The following is a 24,252-nucleotide window of genomic DNA, read 5'->3' as shown; positions in this document are numbered from 1 at the left end:
CAAAAAGTGATCTGAATATGGACAGGTTTCCCAAAGCAAATGCTCACCTGAGGAAGAAGAGATCTGTAGAAGAAGCAGGATGAAAAGAAAAAATTATTTCTCTGCCAAATCAATCGAAGCCTTTGACGCAATTCCATATGAACACAGGCTGTTCAGTCAGACCTCATCAGTGTTCACGACAAACTCCATGCCGAGAATCCAAGTTGGAGCAAATACTAAATGGTTACAAATAACCAGATGGGAAATACTGCAGACAATCAACACAACCATAAAGGGATTAAATGCGATCAAGGAAGAAGTAAGGGCGATTCGACTAATGACTCTCCAAAACTGATACGTCCTTGACATGATCACAGCAATGGATGGAGGAGTTTGTAAAAAAATTGGAGAATCATGTTGCACATTTAATGTATACCTTCTCACGATGAAGAAAATGGAACTCTAACAGAAGCCATAGGTATGCTGACGAAACTACAGAATCAAATGATTGATGAAGCAGACAAAGTAGATGATGACAGTTGCTTTGGATCACTGTTTTCATGGGTTCCACAATTGATGGCAGACGCATTCAAATTCCTAGGAGCCCTACTAGTGATGATATTGCTCGGATTTTGTGTTATCAAGATAATAATCTCTCAATGCCAGAAAGCTGTGAAAAAAGCCATAGGGATGAAGATCATGATTGATGTCAAGTCAGAATGGAAACCCACAGACCTGACTGATGAAGAAATAAGAGACTTTGTAAAAGCTAGCATTCACGCACCTGAAGGAACAAAGTTTCGATATCCAAGGAGACACAGAAACTATGTGGGGTAATGGATTTATTGCAGCCCAAATGGACAGTGTCAACTTATGACATGGAACAAAGATCAACAGGCAAGGACAGCAGGAAGCTTGAAGGGAGTGATAAAAATATGGACCCCAAAGAGACATTTCTTCAGGCCATCATGTATAGACCCAGACAATGAAGTGAAATTGAATGCAGAAGATGCAGCAAAGGTGGATACCAAGGGAAAAATGAAAGTGGTCCATGAATCACCCAGAGGGGGGAGTGTAGAGAAGGTCCCAAGCACGACCCACACTCAAAGCGCCCATTTTGAAGTGCCAGGAACATTCACGCCGAGATACGTGATGTATGATGAGCAAATAAACCAGCAGAGAACCGCAGTGTGGCTCTGCCCAGTACCGATCAGACCGACAGCACCTATTGAAGTACCGACATCAAAGAAAACATGGACAGTAAAGTACCCATTAAGGAAACCATATCAACAAATAAAACGGAATGAAGATCGTCTGAATACAGCCCCTGAAGAGGCCAAGAAAGTTTGAAAAGAAAATGAATGGTGAGGTCACAAGAACTCGGACTAGCTCGCATATAAAGAAAACAACGACCGGTGAATAACGAAAAGAGACGAAACACCATGGATAAGCGACATCCTGAGTTGAAGTAAAAGGACAATGTCAAGTATAAGAAGCTTATGCCATAAAAGTGATGAAGATATGCAACCAGTTTACACATGTACGTATGCTTGGAAACGCAAGAAAGCTGAGGAAATTGTGCTGCTTGCTACGCTTACTAGGAAATTAGATGCAGCAAGTGCCACATATACATATCTATCTCAAAAGGAGCACTTTGTATAACGTACATGTCCACTTTGCAAAAGAGCAGAACCAACTGCAAGTTACCAGAGGCCCCAGGAGAGAAGGCCCGCAAACACGGGAATCGAAAGCCAAGGACAGAAACGAAACCCAGAGGCATGAGGCCCGGACAACCAAACCAAGGTCATCTTAGCTGACACAGGCTAATACAATTTATGACACCAAGAGCAGAGTATCCTGTTCAAAGGAGTCGAGATAAGCAGCAGAATACATTTGGTGGACAGAAAGCTAAAATCAAATACACGAATTACATGGATACGAGACAATTTCACGGTGCCTAAAACACGTGACCTGCCAAGCAAGAAGAGTTGGGGCCTTCACACCTACGCACAGCCTTGAGCTATGCATATCTGTGTTCTCCCAGACAGAGAGGCAGCATGGAGGCCTACAAATTAGAAACTAATTGACACATGGCCAGTGGGTCAGTGATGGATGGTGGTACAGGTTGGTGGGAGGCTAGGGGAACTGACGGGCACCCTGCACCTGGCCAACCATTCTGCATGCTGCTAATTAAAGTGAAAAAGTACAAGTTGATGTGGTATCAACCCAATCACAATGTACCAAGTAATCTAGGATCCTATAGTCCATAGAACCAATGCGGCGTCATACTTTTTGTGGCGTTTACAGTAGTCATTCTAAAGGATGGTGCTTAGATGCCCCACCTGACGCTAGTTATCCAACCCCCTCTCCCCATTACCATATACAGATATAGTACCTATAATAAAGTTACCTTCCTATAACCAATAGAATTGCATGCAACATTTTTAGCGTTTCACGTAAGCAATGACGAGTTTTTTTGTATAAAGGATGTAATTTCTGTGAAGTTCATTGGAGTTGAAGTGAGAAGGAAGAGATTGCGCCACTGCTGATATTCATAACTCCCCGTTTTTTGTACTTGTCATTAAACGGACTCCCTTTGCCAAACCATTGCGATGTCATTATTGATTTGATGCTTGAGTACTAATCTGCATCCCCATCCATCTCACGGGAGCTGCTATTAAAGTGCTGTTTGGGAAAACCCCAGTCCTATGGGCCGGCTGGGGTCCCTCCTGCACAGTAGCGCCACCAGTATTAGCATTAAGGATACTAGTGTTGTTAGTGTGGTTGAGTGTACCACAAAGTGTTCTGGTGGTAGCTCCCCAGTGTTAGCATTTAGTATGCTAGAGGTGTCAGTGTGGTTGAGTGTGCCACAAGGATTTCTGGTGGTAGTGCCGCCAATGTTAGCATGTAGTATACTAGAGTGTTGATGTGGTTGTGAGTGCCACAAGGATTTCTGGTGGTAGCGCTGCCAGTGTTAGCATGTAGTATGCTAGCGTGTTGATGTGGTTGTGAGTGCCACAAGGATTTCTGGTGGTAGCGCTGCCAGTGTTAGCATTATGCGTGCTAGGGTTGTGAGTGCGGTTAAGAGTGCCACTAGGATTTATGGTGGTAGCACCGCCATTGTCAGCATTTAGCATGGTAGAGTTGTTAGTGTGGTTTAGAGTACTACGGGGATTTACAGAGTAGCACATCCTCTACAGAGGTGCACCGTTGTTGTGAGAATGGTTCTGGTGTATGTGTATGGAGAAGAGATGTGTGGTATCGCGCGCATGTGTGTGTATATGTGTTGTAAAGTGCTTGGCTGGGAATGCATGAGCTGAGAGAATGTTGGAGTGCTGGTTTGGAATGTTGTCCTGTGAGTGCATGTCAAGGTTCCAGTTAATGTCAGTTGAGCTCCGCTAGTCTGGGTGATGGGACCCAGTGGTGTCCTCTAATGTAACAGCTTCTATATAACTAAGAATACAGCTTAAGTATTGAACCTGCTAAAGTGTACAGAGCTACCTTTCTACAATGTCATCTTCTTATTACACGTCAGTGGAATGTCACAACTAGCCTGTGATAAGAACATTATTCAAAGCTTTTTATAGGGGTATTGCAGACTGTCATGTATTATATGTCCAGTAATGGCAGAAAAGGCCTGCAGGAAAACAAGTAACATAGTATATAGTAATCTAAATATGTGTGTGCATCATTCACGGAACATGTATGTGCAACTTTCAGTCTACTTCTGTTTATTTACCTTCCTATCTACAGGTTATGGGCTGAGCATTTAATATTCTCCATTATAAGGTTCAGCGTTTAAACAACACTTGCCCTTGCACATCACACATAGGTCTACCTGTGCATTTCAGGATAAGGGATTGCATGGGTTTTACACTTTGCATTATTTTCTGTGGATAGAATGAATCTTCTGAGCTACTTTCTGTTGCACAGGTTTCTATTTAATGGCTACGCTCCCACCGGCAGCAATTATAAATGAATCTTTGTCAGGCTATAAGGTTTTCATGATGCACAAATTCTATTTTAAATGGTGCTTAACAGACACACATTACAAAATGTGCTTGGTGATGTTGGAAATTAAATCTCAGTTGTACTTTCAAATATAGAAGACAGTGCCTTTTTATCTTACACTGCCACTGTGTTCTACTTAAAACTAGCAGCCCCTTGTGCCCCGAGAACCCCTTATTCTTGGGATTTACCCTGGACAACACTATTGGGTCAATCTGGATTTAAATGGGGCTCAGTACTTATATTTTAAATGTGACTTCTTGTTTTTGGAACTCAGTTTGTACCCTCTCAGTATGAAGTTACTCCAATGGCAAGGTTCCTTTTAGCTGATGTTGCCAGGCTCATATGGATGGTTCATATCCTTCTGAAAATAAATATTCTTATGAAGGTTCTATGGAAACCACCACTCCAATTGGTGTCTGCTCTCTCCCAGCTAGCCATCTCCTTCAAGTCCTATTCAGAATGATGCTGATAATGTAACATCTATCTGTGGGCAAGGTTTTGTATCATCAAAACTCCTCCCCTAATCTTGTGACTAAGTAGTGTTTGTTATTCACTCCTTGTCTTGTAACTGGCAAGATGGAGCTATCCACCCTTCTCTTGTGATCTGAAAAAGGTGGGAGTTACATCACTTCTCATGTTATGGGGAGACATTTTTGTTTTTGCAACATGGCATTTGATATAAAGGTGCAACTTTATTAAAATAAAGACCATTAATCTACACATCAGGAAGGATGATTCGAGATGCTGCATAACTCTGGGAAATGTATATTTTTGGAGATATACATTTTGTATGATTCTCTTCATTTTTATCATTATAAATTAGGCCCGTTTTGTGTCTGCTAAACCATTTTTTTTACTACAAATCACAATTTGTCTCTGGTTCCGAAAATCATCCATTATAAAGTTATATATTTTAATCTATTATACTGTTGCCTTGAAATGCAACACATGGAACATTTTATTCAGTTTGAGAAGAAATGTAGATTAATAAATGCCACTTTCCGACAATTGAGGTCCGCAGTGTAACATTGCAAACAAGCTCTTTTCCATAGTACAACTACATGAAAGCTCAAATGTGTAACTGTAATTTTACAGACCAATCTCATGAGCAGAGCCTGGCCTTGAAAACTGATTTTAACAAGATGAAGCAGGTGATTCCCACTGTTGACAAAGCAGCATCTTGTGATATGAATCTTATGAAACCTTCTTTGGGCGGGGGCTTACTACTCCATGCTGAACCCAGTTTGCATGTAATCAGCAAGGTGTCAAGCTGGACAGAATACTGAGGTTATTCAAAGTAATGGAACTTCTAATGGTGTTTCCTTTCCTCATTCATGAATACATTCTGCTTCTCTTGACATTCTCACTTTATCCTTGGAAAGAAAGAAGCACATGTTAAAATTACAGTTGTATTTTCTCTACACATGACAGCAGTATATAGAATCATGCTGATATATCAAGTTCTATTTAAGTTTCAGAGCTGAATATTAAGTGTTCTGGGGCCCAGGCTAAATTCTAGTCCTGGTAATCATACTATAGATGCTTGGGTATTAGCACTTTTAAATGTGACAAAGTTCTGATTTCGAAACGGGTAGATCACTGCAAGCCCTTGTAATCAGCAACTCAGCCTCTTAACACAGTCTACTTATAGGGCCTCTGAAACAGTTACAATCTGTGGAGTTCTCTTTTACTTTGTTGAAAAATCTCTCTCTGGTGTGTAGATGAATATTTGTATCTCGCAGGTGCACCCTTTTTGTCATAGTAGCAAGTAAGAGGCAGAAATCTGGCAAAAAGCAAACTCTTTAGAGAAATGCCTCTCTCTCGCCCTAACCAAAGTAACCTGCAAGTTTTCAGTTTACTCTAGGGAAACAGCACTCAGGTTCACATTTCCCCATAGCATCATCAACAACCCCTCTAACATGTCTCACTTCTGACAGGAGCAACATTCCTTATTTTATGTTCCTGTAGTGCACATGATAATTGCTATCCACTGGAAGGTATTGTGGGCATCAATGGTGGAGACGATATAGTCCACATCATTCGCTTCCCAGGGAGAAAGCATGGCAAACACAGTAAGTAAATTTACATTACGATCTATAATTGTAGACTGCTGAAATTGTACCTCGTTTTAAGTAATGCTGAGCCCCAGTCTGTACGGCTTGTCCGTGATCAGCCTTGAGGCAAATTCTGGGTGCATTTGAACACCATTTCGAAGTGGGACTGGGCATATGACAGATTTTGGTTTAGTTGTTTCCAGTGGGAATTGGCCTATGGAAACCTTCTTCAGATCAGCGCTGGTATACGTCCTTGTTATTATGATGACCAACTATCTTTTCAAAAACAGAGGTAGTTATCAAAACCTGGCTCTTCAACAAATAATGTTTCTATTACCTGTTCTACTGCATGTACCACCTGATTGTGTAATGTCGATCTCCTCTCTGAGTCTGTACAAATGCTGTGATACACACGGGCCTGGGTGTTACATAAATGTTATAAATAAATAGGTTTGGGTTTTTTCTCCAAGCTGTACATTTCCGCTGTGGAACAATACACCTCTACAACATCTTAATTTCTGTTTAGATTACAATGGCAGGTGTTTCAATGAGTAGGAATTCACCAATATCACGATCTTCAATTTACCTTTGCTAGCAGTAGCCCCAAATTATGGTAGGAACTACATTTTTATACTAATCTGACTTTTCTTGCCTTCCAAGGAGAACGTTATAATTTTGGCCTTTAATTATCTGTTGTTTTCTGCTGTAAATAAGTATCACTGTAACGGTCAATGCGACTGGAATTGTGCATCTTTGTCAGCACTAACTGTGAAGATACTGTGGCTTCCTCATTTTTCTTGAACCATTCTCAGATTTTCGAAGAGATGGACCACTCCTCCATGTACATTGATGGAGCTGGCTCTCCCTTATTACAAGTAATGCTAGGTACCTGGCCATACTCAGGATCCTCAGCAGCAAATCGACCAATCACAGTCATCGTGCTTGCACAGCTGCTGACCAATTATCTGTCATGGCTAGGCACAGCCTGTTTTGCCGCAGGCGCTGGGTTTGGCTTGCCGGAATGGCTTGTGCTCACTCCAAGATGGCAGTTGGGCAGGTACATACGGCCATCCCAATATGGTGTCTGGATGCTCTCATCGCCTTATTTCCAGTTGCGGGGCACAATTGCCAAACCGCCGTTCCACGGTCCTTATCAGGAAGCCTGCAGAGCCCTTTGGTGCACCTTAATGCGTACGTTCTCAGGAATCGTGCTCTTTGCCTGTTCTTGCCAACTGTCCTTACCTGTCTGCATTTTTCCTTGATTTCCCTTCTTGCTAGAATCCTCTGTCTCCTGTCTCTGTCTGCTGACATCACCTTGTAACTTCTGGAACTGTAGTTCATTGCTGCCTTTGGACTGTTCAATCCAGGGGAGTCATCCAGGGGTTTTTCACCGTTCCAAGGGGGTTTCCCTCATATCCGGTCTCAGGGGATCACCTTTCTGGTTTGTCTATTCAGACAGAGTGGCTTCCCCAGACGGTCAACCACAGTTCTCCAAGAGCAAGTGCCTAGAGTTACGGATAAGACCAGCTATTGACAACATCATTGCTCTCTTCACCCGACTCCAGGACCGCATCCCAATACTGCAGAGTTTTCACCATTGACATTTCGGAATTTGCTTCCTTGGCAGTCAGGATCATTGTATGGCACCACCAGGGGCGCCGCATAAACGGGTGCTCTGGGGCCCGGGCACCCACCGGTAGAATCAATTTGGGCTCCCCCCAGGCCGGAGAGAAGACAGTATGGATGGCCCTTTGTTTTGGGCTCCATACTGTGTCTCTCTCTGATCCGGGTCCGTAGCACTGAATGCCACAAACATTTCAATCAAAGCCCTCCCCTCCAGATCTCATATTCGTGGTTGGGCCTGGAGGGGCGAGCTTAGGGACTGGCCACTGGAAGCATTGAATATTTTGCTTCCGGTTTGCCCGCAGTTTAAGGCAGAAGGAGCTGGCACACGGGACATAACGCCAGCTGAAGCAGACACCAGCACGCCCAGAGAAATTGAGAAGCAGGTACATTTTTTATTTTTTTTTAATTTTTTTTTATTTTTGTCATTTTGGCCCTTTTCTTCCTTCGCCCGCTACTTTTTGTTTTCCCCTCACAAACCGCCGTTCTTTTATTTGCCCAACACCTCCCACCCCTTTACCCCCACCTGTGCCCTGTTTTTCCCAGTCATTTCAATTACCCTCCCAGCGCCCATCCGCCCCGGAACATCGCTCCCACCCAAACCCCCACTCACCAACCCCGTGGCTGCTGCTAAAGCAACCCCTCCCCCCCGCCCCGTTGGCCATAATTAGTGATGGAAGTTGAAAAACGTAACTAGTGTGGCTGCATCCAAAATGGAGGGAGTGTGGCTAGGGGTACTTTTGTCAAGTGGGGCTGGGGGGGTACTTTTGTCGAGTGGGGGTAGGGGAGGGGGGGAGACCAGGATCACAAAATTTGTCTCAAATTGTTGGTTTTCATGGTCTACAGTAATGTCTTATAGAGTTTGCTTACAAAAAGCACAAATTGCATAATAAAGCCACATGACAGCACGTAAAAAATGTTAAAACATTTTGAGGGTAATTCATAGAATTTCGCAGAAAAGTGTCGCAAGCGGCTGGCGCACAGTGTCCGCGTGCGATTGACTGCGCCAGGCAAGTGCGCTAAAACCGATTTCCGCGCACAGCGTATTCATGGATTTCAGGCTTCCAAACCAGCCGTGGCGCAGAGAATCGCAGCGACCCTGCAGCAGCGCCAGTAACGCCCCCAAGAACGCCCTCGCGCAAGGAAAAGCCATCAAAATCGCTAAATCATCGCAAAGGGTTGCGCTAACCCTGGACCAGTTCCCCGGGCTGGCAAACAGCTAACGCCAAGCGGGGAACGTGTATTGCAGGGGTGCGCGGGAAGTTCCACACACGATTCCATCAGGGTACGTGTATTTCAAGGGTGCGCGGGAAGTTACACACGCGAATGGGCCAGTGCGAGCAGGGTACGTGTATTCCATGGGTGCGCGGGAAGGTCCACACGCGATTTCATCAGGGTACGTGTATTTCAGGGGTGCGCGGGAAGTTCCACACGCGATTCCATCAGGGTACGTTTATTTCAGGGGTGCGCAGGAAGTTACACACGCGAATGGGCCAGTGCGAGCAGGGTACGTGTATTCCATGGGTGCGCGGGAAGTTCCACACACGATTTCATCAGGGTACGTGTATTTCAGGGGTGCGCGGGAAGTTCCACACGCGATTCCATCAGGGTACGTGTATTTCAGGGGTGCGCGGGAAGTTACACACGCAAATGGGCCAGTGCGAGCAGGGTACGTGTATTCCATGGGTGCGCGGGAAGTTCCACACGCGATTTCATCAGGGTACGTGTATTTCAGGGGTGCGCGGGAAGTTCCACACGCGATTGGCCCAGTGCGAGCAGGGTACGTGTATTTCAGGGGTGCGCGGGAAGTTCCACACGCGATAGTCCCAGTGCGAGCAGGGTATGTGTATTCCAGGGGTGCGCGGGAAGTTCCACACGCGATTGTCCCAGTGCGAGCAGGGTACGTGTATTTCAGGTGTGCGCGGGAAGTTGCACACGCGATACCAGCAGGGAATGTGTATTTCAGGGGTTCTGGGGAGTACTACACGTGAATTGGCCGTGTGGGTCCTCCCAGGTGTACGCTCCACAACCTCCACGGACCCTGCAGGCAGCCCACACCACGGGGGACTACCCTGCACCCCTGCTCATGTCCCGCAGGCAGCCCATCCACCATGGGCATGCCCCCCAGCCAACCCACATGTCACCTTGCACTACTGATCAACAATGCATGTCTACCACCACCCCCACCCCCCAGCACTGTGGGGCACCTGCCAGCAGGCCCCCACCCATGTCTCCCACCACCCCCACCCCCCAGCCACCAGGGGCAGCCTCCACCAGGCCCCCACTCATGTCTCCCACCACCCCCACCCCCCAGCAGTGCAGGGGCACCCTCACCCAGGCCCCCACTCATGTCTCACACCACCCCCACCCCCCAGCCACCAGGGGCAGCCTCCACCAGGCCCCCACCCATGTCTCCCACCACCCCTACCCCCCAGCAGTGCAGGGGCAGCCTCCACCAGGCACCCACTCATGTCTCCCACCACCCCCACCCCCCAGCATCCAGGGTCACCCTCCACCAGGCCCCCACTCATGTCTCCCACCACCCCCACCCCCCAGCAGTGCAGGGGCAGCCTCCACCAGGCCCCAACTCATGTCTCCCACCACCCCCACCCCCCTGCCACCATGGGCAGCCTCCAGCAGGCCCCCACTCATGTCTCCCACCACCCCCACCCCCCAGCAGTGCAGGGGCAGCCTCCACCAGGCACCCACTCATGTCTCCCACCACCCCCACCCCCCAGCAGTGCAGGGGCAGCCTCCACCAGGCCCCCACTCATGTCTCCCACCACCCCCATCCCCCAGCCACCAGGGGCAGCCCCCACCAGGTCCCCACCCATGTCTCCCACCACCCCCACCCTCCAGCATCCAGGGTCACCCTCTACCAGGCCCCCACTCATGTCTCCCACCACCCCCACCCCCCAGCAGTGCAGGGGCAGCCTCCACCAAGTACCAACTCATGTCTCCCACCACCCCCACCCCCCTGCTTCCATGTGTAGCCTTCAGCAGGCCCCCACTCATGTCTCCCACCACCCCCACCCCCCAGCAGTGCAGGGGCAGCCTCCACCAGGCACCCACTCATGTCTCCCACCACCCCCACCCCCCAGCCACCAGGGGCAGCCTCCACCAGGCCCCCACCCATGTCTCCCACCACCCCCACCCCCCAGCCACCAGGGGCAGCCTCCACCAGGCCCCCACCCATGTCTCCCACCACCCCCACCCCCCAGCATCCAGGGTCACCCTCCACCAGGCCCCCACTCATGTCTCCCACCACCCCCACCCCCCAGCATCCAGGGTCACCCTCCACCAGGCCCCCACTCACGTCTCCCACCACCCCCACCCCCCAGCAGTGCAGGGGCAGCCTCCACCAGGCCCCAACTCATGTCTCCCACCACCCCCACCCCCCTGCCACCATGGGCAGCCTCCAGCAGGCCCCCACTCATGTCTCCCACCACCCCCACCCCCCAGCAGTGCAGGGGCAGCCTCCACCAGGCCCCAACTCATGTCTCCCACCACCCCCACCCCCCAGCCACCAGGGGCAGCCCCCACCAGGCCCCCACCCATGTCTCCCACCACCCCCACCCCCCAGCATCCAGGGTCACCCTCCACCAGGCCCCCACTCATGTCTCGCACCACCCCCACCCCCCTGCCACCATGGCCACCCTCCACCAGGCCCCCACTCATGTCCCCCTGCACCCCCACCCCCCAGCATCCAGGGTCACCCTCCACCAGGCCCCCACTCATGTCTCCCACCACCCCCACCCCCCAGCCACCAGGGGCAGTCTCCACCAGGCCCCCACCCATGTCTCCTACCACCCCCACCCCCCAGCAGTGCAGGGGCAGCCTCCACCAGGCACCCACTCATGTCTCCCACCACCCCCACCCCCCAAGCATCCAGGGTCACCCTCCACCAGGCCCCCACGTATGTCTCCCACCACCCCCACCCCCCTGCCACCATGGCCACCCTCCACCAGGCCCCCACTCATGTCCCCCTGCACCCCCACCCCTCAGCATCCAGGGTCACCCTCCACCAGGCCCCCACTCATGTCTCCCACCACCCCCACCCCCCAGCAGTGCAGGGGCAGCCTCCACCAGGCCCCCACCCATGTCTCCCACCACCCCCACCCCCCTGCCACCATGGCCACCCTCCACCAGGCCCCCACTCATGTCTCCCACCACCCCCACCCCCCAGCCACCAGGGGCAGCCTCCACCAGGCCCCCACCCATGTCTCCCACCACCCCCACCCCCCAACATCCAGGGTCACCCTCCACCAGGCCCCCACTCATGTCTCCCACCACCCCCACCCCCCAGCATCCAGGGTCACCCTCCACCAGGCCCCACTCATGTCTCCCACCACCCCACCCCCCAGCAGTGCAGGGGCAGCCTCCACCAGGCCCCAACTCATGTCTCCCACCACCCCCACCCCCCTGCCACCATGGGCAGCCTCCAGCAGGCCCCCACTCATGTCTCCCACCACCCCCAACCCCCAGCAGTGCAGGGGCAGCCTCCACCAGGCACCCACTCATGTCTCCCACCACCCCCACCCCCCAGCAGTGCAGGGGCAGCCTCCACCAGGCCCCCACTCATGTCTCCCACCACCCCCACCCCCCAGCAGTGCAGGGGCAGCCTCCACCAGGCCCCAACTCATGTCTCCCACCGCCCCCACCCCCCAGCCACCAGGGGCAGCCCCCACCAGGCCCCCACCCATGTCTCCCACCACCCCCACCCCCCAGCATCCAGGGTCACCCTCCACCAGGCCCCCACTCATGTCTCCCACCACCCCCACCCCCCTGCCACCATGGCCACCCTCCACCAGGCCCCCACTCATGTCCCCCTGCACCCCCACCCCCCAGCATCCAGGGTCACCCTCCACCAGGCCCCCACTCATGTCTCCCACCACCCCCACCCCCCAGGGGCAGCCTCCACCAGGCCCCCACCCATGTCTCCCACCACCCCCACCCCCCAGCAGTGCAGGGGCAGCCTCCACCAGGCACCCACTCATGTCTCCCACCACCCCCACCCCCCAGCATCCAGGGTCACCCTCCACCAGGCCCCCACTCATGTCTCCCACCACCCCCACACCCCTGGCACCATGGCCACCCTCCACCAGGCCCCCACTCATGTCCCCCTGCACCCCCACCCCCCAGCATCCAGGGTCACCCTCCACCAGGCCCCCACTCATGTCTCCCACCACCCCCACCCCCCCCCAGCAGTGAAGGGGCAGCCTCCACCAGGCCCCCACTCATGTCTCCCACCACCCCCACCCCCCTGCCACCATGGCCACCCTCCACCAGGCCCCCACTCATGTCCCCCTGCACCCCCACCCCCCAGCATCCAGGGTCACCCTCCACCAGGCCCCCACTCATGTCTCCCACCACCCCCACCCCCCAGCAGTGCAGGGGCAGCCTCCACCAGGCCCCCACTCATGTCTCCCACCACCCCCACCCCCCAGCAGTGCAGGGGCAGCCTCCACCAGGCACCCACTCATGTCTCCCACCACCCCCACCCCCCAGCATCCAGGGTCACCCTCCACCAGGCCCCCACTCATGTCTCCCACCACCCCCACCCCCCTGCCACCATGGCCACCCTCCACCAGGCCCCCACTCATGTCCCCCTGCACCCCCACCCCCCAGCATCCAGGGTCACCCTCCACCAGGCCCCCACTCATGTCTCCCACCACCCCCACCCCCCAGCAGTGCAGGGGCAGCCTCCACCAGGCACCCACTCATGTCTCCCACCACCCCCACCCCCCAGCATCCAGGGTCACCCTCCACCAGGCCCCCACTCATGTCTCCCACCACCCCCACCCCCCTGCCACCATGGCGACCCTCCACCAGGCCCCCACTCATGTCCCCCTGCACCCCCACCCCCCAGCATCCAGGGTCACCCTCCACCAGGCCCCCACTCATGTCTCCCACCACCCCCACCCCCCAGCATCCAGGGTCACCCTCCACCAGGCCCCCACCCATGTCTCCCACCACCCCCACCCCCCAGCAGTGCAGGGGCAGCCTCCACCAGGCACCCACTCATGTCTCCCACCACCCCCACCCCCAGCATCCAGGGTCACCCTCCACCAGGCCCCCACTCATGTCTCCCACCACCCCCACCCCCCTGCCACCATGGCCACCCTCCACCAGGCCCCCACTCATGTCCCCCTGCACCCCCACCCCCCAGCATCCAGGGTCACCCTCCACCAGGCCCCCACTCATGTCTCCCACCACCCCCACCCCCCAGCATCCAGGGTCACCCTCCACCAGGCCCCCACTCATGTCTCCCACCACCCCCACCCCCCTGCCACCATGGCCACCCTCCACCAGGCCCCCACTCATGTCCCCCTGCACCCCCACCCCCCAGCATCCAGGGTCACCCTCCACCAGGCCCCCACTCATGTCTCCCAACACCCCCACCCCCCAGCAGTGCAGGGGCAGCCTCCACCAGGCACCCACTCATGTCTCCCACCACCCCCACCCCCCAGCATCCAGGGTCACCCTCCACCAGGCCCCCACTCATGTCTCCCACCACCCCCACCCCCCTGCCACCATGGGCAGCCCCCACCAGGTCCTCACAATCCCCAATCATGTGCGTAATGGTCAGCCTCCACAGCCAAAAAGCCCTACCAAGTAACCCATTCACCCACATGGAAATGGAAATCACATGTTACACCCCCAATGTTCATGAAGCTAATGAACCCATGTCCGTCACACACAATGGTTGCAATTGAATGGGAAAACAGCCAACATGACATGCATGAAACCAATGAGATGATACCACACAGTGAAGTATGGAAACAAAATTGTATTGGAAAAAATAAAGAATGCTAAAGAAAGAAAACAAACTACAATGTGAATGAGAAAAAAAAAGCTGCATGTCCGTATAAAAACACAAAACTGCAAATCAGAATCCAAAAAAAATTTGGCCAAAGTACAATGTAAAAAAATCTCCATGCAATAAAGAACGATGTAAAAAACTACCAAGGGTTCATGAGCCCAACTGAACAAAGGAAACCTACTAAAAAACCTACCTAAAAATCAACTATATACAAAAAGTGGAGCAGTGTCCGTCGACTCCAAATCATAATAAGAAAGAAAGGAAACCTAAAACTAAAGAACTATATACAAAGGCGGCGGGCAAGTCCAGCGGCTCACTCCGTGGTGTCCCGGGCCAGGGCATCATCGAACTCCTGTTTGATGTCCCGGAGGCGGTCCAGTTCCATGGCCCCGAGGGTCCGCAGGGACGACGCCGTGTCCTCCTTCAACCCCCTGCGGATTGCCTCGAGGCACTCGGCCCGCCTCAGGGCCCTCCGCATGGAGTTCTCCGCCCTGACCATTGTGAGCCGCGCCTCTTCCGCCCGCCGCCGCTCCGCACCTATGGCGTGGCCCAACCGCTGCCACACGGAAGACACTCTCTGTCCTGGGTCCCCCTGCCCTCCGGCCGATGCCTGCCCCTCCGATGTCGAAAGCCCCGAGCCTTCATGGCTCCCACCATGTTGCTGCTGCTCTGCCTCTGCCCGTGCACTGCCTCCTGCTGCCTGCACATCCTCCGCCGGCTGGGGTGCAGTTGTTGATGTGGCCACCCCTGCTGGACCTCCGACTCCCGACTGTGGCAGGGATGCCTCCTCCACCAGCCTGGCCGCACCGTCAGAGGCAGCTCCACAGGGCACCCAGGTGACTGATGGGTGGGAAGATGGCACAGAGGACGACTGGCGCGTAGGGGGTCCAGTTGAGGAGGGGGTCGGAGCAAGCCCCATCAGACGGAGGAATCCGGCCTGGGTGACCTGTCCCAGCAGGCTGACGTGGTCAACGAGCCATTCGAGATGACGTGCAGTCTCTCCATGAAAAGACTGCAGGTCACCTCGCAAGGCCCGTTGACGCAACGCCACACCAGCCAGGACAGGCTCAACCCGGACCTGGATGGCCACGTCCACAGGCAGAGGAAGGCCAGTTGACGTCAGCTCATCCCCTGCCTGAAAACAGGTCTGGACGTAGGCATCCCTGCTGGTGCAAGATGATGCAGGGACAGGATCGGGGACAGGATTGCACACAGGCACCTCCGCGGCCGCCAGTGCTGCCTCCTGTCCCTGGTCCTGCACTGCACCACTAGCACCAGTGGGATCCCCACCTCCAGACCCCGTCTCTGGTGCATGCACGGCCTCCTCCTCCACCAAACCCCCCACCAACCTGGATGACTCCGTGCCATCTTCCCCTGTTGGGCCCTGTGGGGTCCCAGCTGCCCCTTCTGCTGCCGAGGAGTCCAACTGCAACCTCCGCCTCTTGGACCTCCTCCCGGCAGCTGCGGCCTGGGACGCGGCACCGGACTCCTCACTCCCCGACGAGATGACAACACGGGAGGGGAGCCGGGCCTTGCGTCTCCGGCTGGCGGTCGGATCCCCGCCGCTGTGCTCCACAGCACCTTCTCCGCCCTCTTCATCAGTTGACGCTGCAGACAGGGAGAAACAAAACACAGGCATCAGGGCACTGTACAATGGACACATACACGCATGACAGTTGCACATGAGTGGCATTGGCAAACCTCAGACATGTCATCACAATCCCCAACACACATGTCATTGCAACTCGCACACATGAGCCATACCACAGCCATATCGCAACTGCCACCACCATCCCTACACATACAACAGCATCAGCAGCCAAAGGGGAGCCAGACATCACATGCAACACAGGAAGTGCACCACACATGTACACACACCACCACACTTGCATGCATGTCTACACCTCTGCCAAGTGTCGCACTGTTCAGACGGGCATCCATGTCACATCTGCCAATCAGGCTTCCACATACCGCTGTCACATGCATCCATGTTGCATCACTGTTGCACCCTTGACAAATACACACACATGCACATGTACACAGTGCTCATACATGCAGCCGAAAACAACATACATGCCTGACATCACGGACATGTCTACTTACATACACATTCATCCAAACATGTGTGCACGCACAACTGCATTTGCCATGCAAGCCCACACACACAAGCACCATCCATGTCTCACACATTACAGCCCTCGCATGTGTCAGCCCCACGGCCCTGTACACCCCCACCCATACTCGACCCCATACAAACAGATGTGCAACCGGCACAATACCGAATAATCACCACACGCACTGCTCACAATCAGGATGCATGTACACTCACCGCTCGACTCCAGACGGGTCTGCTTCTCTAGGACCTGGACGTGGAGCGCTGGGGATATGCGTTCCAGGACCCCCATCTGTTCTTCCGACAAGTGGCCCCGGCGCCCCTTGGCATCCGCTGCCTTCAAGGGGCGCCGGGCCTTGTTCAGGGTCCTGGACCTGAAGTCCTCCCAGCGCTTCCTGACATGTTTTAAGTCCCGGACTGCCACCCCCTCCGCGTTGATGGCAGTCACGATGTCAGTCCAGATCCGAGTCCGTCCTTCCTTGTCGGCGCGGGAACTTCCGAAGAGGGCATCATACTGCCCCAGGACTTGCTCCACCAGGACACCAACTTCGGTGGCACTGAAGCTGGTGCCCCTCTGCCTCTCTGGCCGGGGGTTGTCAGTGGTCACAGATGGTGTTTGCCCCGACATGACAACCCCAGAGGCAGGAGTGGGTGGGCAACTGGGTCCTGGGGCTGGGCTGTGGAGCGATGGAATTCCAGTCGGGAGTCTTCGGTTCCAGCAGGGGTGGTCACAGCAACAGCACCCCTGGCTGATGTGCAGGCAGCAAATGGCAGTGCACGTGGGCAGCAGGCAGTCAGGCAGCAGCAGATGGCAGGTGGGAGCGTGCTCGGGGCTCTGGGGGGCAGTAGTTCGGCCTTCTGGGCAGGAGCGTGGTCTTCCGTGTGCTTACGCGTGGCCAGCTTGGTACGGAGTGATTTGGCACGTGAAAATCCTGCACGTCAGAATGAAAACCGAGGAAAGGCCCTTAGCGCGTAAGCGCGTCAGCACGCATACGCGAATCTATTGGACCAAAGGCCCTCAGTGCGTAAGCGCGTCTGTGACGTGACCCGCACGGGTGTTTCCCACACAGCACGTGATGACAGAGCACACGTGGAAAGACTGCACGTCAGAGTGTCATTGCGTGTAATTGGACAGCACGTCAGAGTCTCATCGCGAGTAATTGGACAGCACGGCAGAGTCTCATCGCGTGTAATTGGACAGCACGTCAGGGTGTCATCGCGTGTAATTGGACAAAAGTGCGCGTACACGCGATTGGCCTATGTACGTGTATATCAGGTGTGCGCGGACACTTACACACGCAAGTACGTCAGCGCACCTGTATCCCGGTGTGCGCGGGAATTTCCACACGCTATTGGACTGGGTACTGGATTTCAGGGGTGCGCGGGTCACACGCTCGCCTACAACACGCGCAACGCATTAATTTGCGCGCTAACAAAATAACAAGCTCAGACCCAGGATGAACATACCGTTCCTAGCAGCAGTGGGCGTGGCCTACCAAAGGAGGAGGAGGAGGATAGTCAGGGCCAGAATATTCACACCCAGAACCAGCCTTTTCGGGATGCCTGATGACCAGGTGCATGGGAGGTACAGGTTTCCACCACACATCATACTGGACCTGGAGAGTGAGTGGGAGGATGACCTCACATCACCCACCCTGTGCTCCCAAGCACTCAGCCCCCTGGAGAAGGTCCTCAATGTACTGCACTTCTTAGCCACTGGATCATTTCAGCGGACAAGTGCCATTGTGGGTGGTGTATCACAGGCCACCCAGTCACGCTGCCTACACCAGGTCTTGAACATCATCACTGCACGCCCATCAGTCCGCAGGCACATATACCTGCCCAGAACCCCTGCAGAAAGGCATGCTGCCGCCCTGGATTTTTACGCTGTGGCACGATTCCCCAAAGTGCTAGGTGCCATCGACTGCACCCAAGTGTCTCTACGTCCCCCCAGGGCATCTGAGCACATCTATAGGAACCGCAAGCACTGGCATTCTATCAACGTGCAGGTAGTATGTAATGCCAAGGGAATCATCACCTCAGTATATGCCAACTATCCCGGGTCAACCCACGACAGCTTCATTTACCGAATGTCCACCCTAAGCCGGGACCTAGAAGCTGGCCGGCATGGCGATACATGGCTGCTTGGTGAGTATGAATGCCACTGCACATGCATGCATGTCAGATACTGAGCAAGGTCACAACCCCACCAATGATACCAATCACCACCTCCACAGGGGACAGTGCCTACCCTCTCAGCCCCCACATGATGACGCCAATTCGGAACCCCACCACGCCACCCCAGGTAAGATATAACGCAGCCCACATTACAACCCGGGGCATAGTGGAGCGCACATTCGGAGTGCTGAAGTCACGCTTTCGCTCCCTTGACCGTTCTGGCGGGCAGCTGTTGTACGCTCCCCCAGTAGTGTGCAGGATCATAGTGGCAGCATGTGTCCTGCACAACGTTGCAACATGCCGGGGCCTGGCCGTGGACATGGTGGTGCCCCCCCATCCCCAACCACATGCACAGCCGCTGCGCATGGGAGGGGAAAGGGCACGGGGGGAGGCAGCCCGTACACAGCTAGTGGCTAATTACTTCACATAGAAATCACACCCCTGTGGAGTGCACACTGCCCTGGCACATTCCATCTGACAATCAATGATGACTCAACCTGACACTGATCCTGAATGTCTGGAGAAAGAACCGTGAAAACCATATCAGCCTGAGATTGTTCACCTGGAAGTGTCACAATGTGTGCATCCCTACCCACACAGACACCACCAATGCAGTTTTGTGAAGTTACACATTCAAGCAGCTAAAATGAATACCCACTTGCAAAATGCAACAAGAGGACAGTGCCATGTCAGCCAACCCAACCCCAGCACCGCCACACGACACATCGTGCCATGTCATGCTATTTGCAGGTAAACAAAGTAATCCCCACAACATGACACTAGTGTCACAATGTACAGTGTCCCTATTAGAAACTTGCAACACCTGAAATGCTCACAGTAATGCCGGACCAACAACAAACTTGAGCACGTACTACCATTAAGATGACATCACTAATGTTACATATTAGTAGTCTCACCACCTGGAAATGCCTGCACTCCCACCACTACCAACTGTGCAGTGTTGGCGCCATGTAGAGTTGTAGGTGCACTGCTGCCAACATGGACCACATCTCCAGACTAGAGGTCCTTGTGTAGACATGAGGAAGGGACCTGCAAATTGGGAGGTAGACACAGAAGATGAGTTACACATCAATGCAACATGCAGTGTACAACACAACAGCAATATGCACTAGGAATGTATACACAGTATTGACTACAGACTGCCCACACAGCTCATGGGAGTCCAACGTCACTGTGTAATTCACTGTCACTTGGGCACACCCTTTGCAAGCCCATGGAAACGGGAAGCAGGAGGGGTGTGTGTGACTCAAACCCAAGCATCTGAACCAAATACATTACAAGCCTGCATGTGCCCAGCCACAATGCAGCGTATGCCCACAGGAACCACGGAAGCCAACAAATCGTCCCAAAAAAATTGGGAATAAAATAAATAAAAATAAAAGTAAAAAAAATAAAAAATCAATAAATGGCCATTGAAGGGCCCGGGGGGGTTGGGGAGGCCACCCAGGAGGTCCGAGGACAGGATGCACACCAGAACCCACCTGCGTGGATCCTGGGAAAAAAAAACACCTCCATGGGCTCATGGCCCACACGGCTACCCTATTGTGGGAGTATCACTGCTGTCGCTATTTTCACCCTGTGCAGCTGCATCCGGAGGTGGTTGCACTATGGGAGGCAGCCCACGCAAGGCCCTAGTCTGCTCCTCCATGGCTGCAAGCATGCGGGTGTGGTAGGTCTGGTTCTGGAGGATGAGTGTGCGGAGGTCCCCATGCAACAACTCACGGGATGCCCGGACCTCCGCCCTCGTTGCCTGCATCTCAGCTGAGAGCGTACGGGTGAGACGCTCCAGCTGCTGTTCTGTCCTTTGGTGTGTTGAAGCCTCAAGCTCAACAAGAGTCGTCCTGAGGTGAAGGAGCTCCTGCCTCAGGGCTTCCCTGTGGCCCTGGGACTCAATGGAGATGGCCTCCTGCAGAGTCGCCAGTGCCGCCCGCCTGTCCCTGTTGGACCCCAACATGTCCTCCCTGTGTGACTGGCAGATGGATTCGGTTGCCTGCTCTAGTCGCTCCATCAGCCTTTCAGGGGGGACAATGGAAGTGGCCACCCTATCCATGGCCTGAGCCATCATCTCGGATGATGCTGCCTGTTGGGTTGCCATACCATAAATGGATTGCTCCCATGCGATATTGCCAGGTGGCGTACGGCCACCACGTCGGCGGGCACCACACCTGTCTGGGGCAAGGCGAACTACGCCTTGCTGTGCCGGCACTGCCTGAGGCTGCAGGACTGCATTCCCCCTCTGATCTGCTGGCCCAGGAACAGGATCAGATGTCGCGGAGTGTGACCCTGCATCCGTAACCACCAAAGGCGTAGCTGCCAACACTGACATCCCCATTGAGGGTTCTGACCCTGGTGCAGGTGGGTGAGACAGAACAGAATCCCTCCCTGGAACACTCACCTGCGACGGCACGTAGGTCTCATCCGAATCAACACCTGAGTACAGCTCGGGGGAGGTGCAGCCAGAGACACCCCTTGAGAGCAGGACCTGCAGCACTTGTGGGTTCTCACCCACCACCACACCACGTCCCTCACTGGTGGTTGGTCGGCCCTCGGAACCCTCCTGGGTCTGCACCATCTCCACAACCCCAGCAGTATCAGGTGCGTCTTCCCCTGCAAAGACATAAAAACAAAGAAATGGAAACAGGCATTAGCACCATGGCACACAATGAGGGCTGAGAAGCAAGAGAACCAGTACTTGTTTGACACATGTCCCACATGACTAAAACCCTCCCATGCATGCACCCTCACTGCGTATGAAGGGCAGGCAAATGGCACACACTGATGACACCAAGATGGAAGATGAACACATTTTCTGCATGCTGCCTGGCAGTGGCATCACACATTGGCCTGTGATTGGCAGGTGAAACACACATGCCATCACACAGATGGCATGTACCATTGCTATTGAGTGAAGATGGAGAGGAGGGCAGCACCTATTCATTCAGTCCAGTTCCCGCATGTAATAGCTTTTCTAATTCAAACAGGTCAGATTCTTCACCTGGAGCTGCCAGTCCAAAATGGTGCAATTGCACAGGGACATGTTTGAACAAATGATATCCAGGTAACAAAGTCACTCCACTTTACCATAGCCATGTCAGACATGTGACTAGAGGACTGCGACATGCCTAGTAAAAGTGGTGGAATGCAAACAATCTGACTAAATGAACAGTGAAAAATTAAGCAACAATGTTGTGGCAAGGTGACACTTCAAGGGCAACTGGCGTGCAGTTGGGCTAGATGTCTACTGTTGGCAGAAGGGATACTGCTATGGCCAAATGCAGATGCGCAGGATGTATTGCATGAAGCACATGGCAGACCCATACGACTCAGGCGCACACACTCTCACCTGTCACACAAACAGAAGCCCTCACACACACCATGCACATGGATGACACACACATGCATGTGCACTCACCGGACAATGCCTCGTAATCAGCCAAATCTCCCACGCCTTGGATCTGTTCCTCCGTGACGTAGGTCCCAGCGACTGACTCATGTGGAGTGAGTTCCATGTCTACTACTGGAGACCCACCTCCAGTCACTAGAGTTGCGGCATGACTAGAGGCCAGCTTACTCTTTGCCCTGCGCTTTAGGTCATTCCAGCGCTTATAGCAATCATTGGCTGTGCGCCTCACGATTCCAAGGGCACTTACGATGTCCGCAACGGTCTGCCAGTGTGCCTGGCGTTGTGCAGGTGTGGTCTTGGATCCTGCAACAATGACCATCTCGTTGTCATGTGCGGACACATACTCGACAAGTGCATTCAGTTCGTCATCCGTGAAGCTGGGCTTCCTGGACGGGCCGGACTGTGTAGCCGTGTCTGGGGCATCAGCCTGTGCCGGACGAGCACTCTTCCTCTTCCGCTTGGAAGGTGGTGGTGATCCTGAGTGTCCTGCGCCGCTCTGGACACTAGGGGCAGGAGCCCTGGTGGACTCTGTATCAGGAGTGTGGGATTGCACACTCAGCATGGGAGTTGGTGCAGGCATTGGCTCCAGTGTGATGGTGTCAGGGGGAATGTCAGCAGCATGGACTAGGACCGACACTGTCCGGGCTGGGTGTGTGAGGGCTGGGGTGGATGGAGCCGCAGCTGCCCCTGCAGCCTCTCCGCCCTGCCTACTTGGTGCAGCAGATGACCTTGCTGCCCCAGATGCACGTGGCATGGTGGCATCAACGTGCACCAGCACACGTGTCATAGGCCTGCTGACCTGGAAGTCAGCCATGGAGTCAGCCAGGTCTGGTGCCACAATGGGCTGGTCCAACAAGGGCTGAGCATGGATGGTGTCAGCCACATCAGCCTCAACGGGAGGGGGGGGTGGGGGGATTATGGGTGCCCTTGACTGGTCCTCCACACATGGGGGGACAGGCTCACCCTGCAAGTAACGACCACGTCCCCTACCGGATCCACCACGGCCACCACTTGTGGCTCTTCCACCTTTGCCACCCTTACGGAATCCTCGCCTCCCAGCCATGGCACTGATGTTAATGTGCGTATGGGAGTGGCTGTAAAATATTGTCCTGGGCAATTGGGGGTCAAAGGGGTTGGGTACCAGATGGTAATTGTACCCTAGTGCTCTTGCAAGGCTGATTGTAACCCCTGGGGAAAGATGACGGGTCACGCTACGCACAGGAGCCCCAAAAAAGGGAGATGACGTGCACGCAACCCCTCCTAGACCACGTGTGCAGAAAGAAAAACCTGCACTACGCTGTGGCACCCAGTAACACAAGAATGAACGTATGCGTGTCACACGCAGCCTAGAATGACCTGTGAAGGGGTAGGCTACACACGGGGCAAGCACAGATGTTAGATACGTGCGTGACTCACCGTCTGCCAGGTAAAAGAGTGTGAAAAAGGAGCGCGTTTGGTTGGCAACACCCCCGCCAAAAGAAGATTTGCAAGCTGTCTGAGGAGACAGGACAACAGTAGAAGGGAACACTGTTTGAGGGAACAGGCCCAGGTAAACCAGTAAAAGAGAAAAAAGAGAAAAAGCTGTCAGAGGTAACAGGGAATACGAACTTGAAACGCCGTGAAGTAAATCGCGTGTGAAACGACAAGAAGTACAGAATTCACCCACTCGCTCTCCACGAAAAGCACGTACAAGGAAATGGTGTTCTACGCGTACCTTTTATACAGGCCCACACGTCCAGCGTCGTGTACGCGCTAGGGCCATTTCCACCAATTACACGCTTTGTCACTTATGCGTGTAGGGCCATTTCCACCAATTACACGCTTTGTCACTTATGCGTGTAGGGCCATTTCCACCAATTACACGCTTTGTCACTTCTGCGTGTAGGGCCATTTCCACCAATCACACGCGATGACACTCTGACGTGCAGTCTTTCCACGTGTGCTCTGTCATCACGTGCTGTGTTGGAAACACCCGTGCGGGTCACGTCACAGACGCGCTTAAGCGCTGAGGGCCTTTGGTCCAATAGAATCGCGTATGCGTGCTGAC

This window comes from Ambystoma mexicanum, chromosome 7q, assembly GCF_040938575.1.
Source record: "Ambystoma mexicanum isolate Mex_15411 chromosome 7q, UKY_AmexF1_1, whole genome shotgun sequence".
NCBI classification, from domain to species: domain Eukaryota; kingdom Metazoa; phylum Chordata; class Amphibia; order Caudata; family Ambystomatidae; genus Ambystoma; species Ambystoma mexicanum.
This window is presented reverse-complemented; position numbering follows the sequence as displayed.